Source organism: Wasmannia auropunctata, unplaced genomic scaffold (genome assembly GCF_000956235.1).
Source record: "Wasmannia auropunctata unplaced genomic scaffold, wasmannia.A_1.0 LD336078.1, whole genome shotgun sequence".
NCBI classification, from domain to species: Eukaryota; Metazoa; Arthropoda; class Insecta; order Hymenoptera; family Formicidae; genus Wasmannia; species Wasmannia auropunctata.
Genome location: NW_012026812.1, coordinates 346,018 through 346,909, shown reverse-complemented (window position 1 = coordinate 346,909; position 892 = coordinate 346,018).

The window sequence follows — 892 nt, the reverse complement described above, 5'->3', positions numbered from 1 at the left end:
TTTCATTTGAAAAAAAATTCATCATTTTACGATGATTTTTCGCGGAGTTACCGTTAACCAAAGTTGACCAATTTTTGCTCAAAATTTTTCTATGCCATAATTTTTTTGAGCAGTGTATATATTACACATATATATTTTGTCTTAAATTACTAAAGAAGGGTGTTACGAGAAGGCCTATTTTATTATGCTCGCGGAAAATAAAATTGACATCGTTTCTTATAGTTTTTAAGACGAGTTTTTAAAAACCGACCTTTCCGTAACTCCCTTCTTTTTACTCATACATTTTAACTCAAAGATAAACACAAACATTACATCAGTATTATAATTTTTTTCCACTAAACAATTTAATAATTATTACATATAGTATGTATATTATTTTACTAATCTTTATATTCCTTGTCACAACATGTATATTCAACAAAATTAGTTTTACTTGTATTTGTATATCACTATGAAACAAACTATCACCAGCCCAGCTATAATCAAATTGATTGGCCGCGAAACTCAATTATGACGTTGTCGACCATCAGTCCACAAGTCAAAGAGAAGCAATGCGCACTATCTCGCTCGTTCTTTCACTCTCTCGCTTTGACACTTTTTTGGACTGCGTTTATAAACATTACCTAAGTGCCATCGTTCATATTTCCTGATATTTACAGCAAGGATACTTTTATAACGTTTTCGAACGGAGCGGATTTCGCTCTGCAGATTTCGCAGCCTTTCTTATATGGCTTTCTTATATGTAAAAAAAGCTTCGCAACGATACCGACAATCGTCGTTAAGCGTTTGAGAATCCCGCTACAGAGCGATCAAACCCGCACCGTCCGAAGCATTTGAGAATCCCGGTACTAAAAGCGATTAATCACATGCTTTTTTGTAGATTTCTAATTGG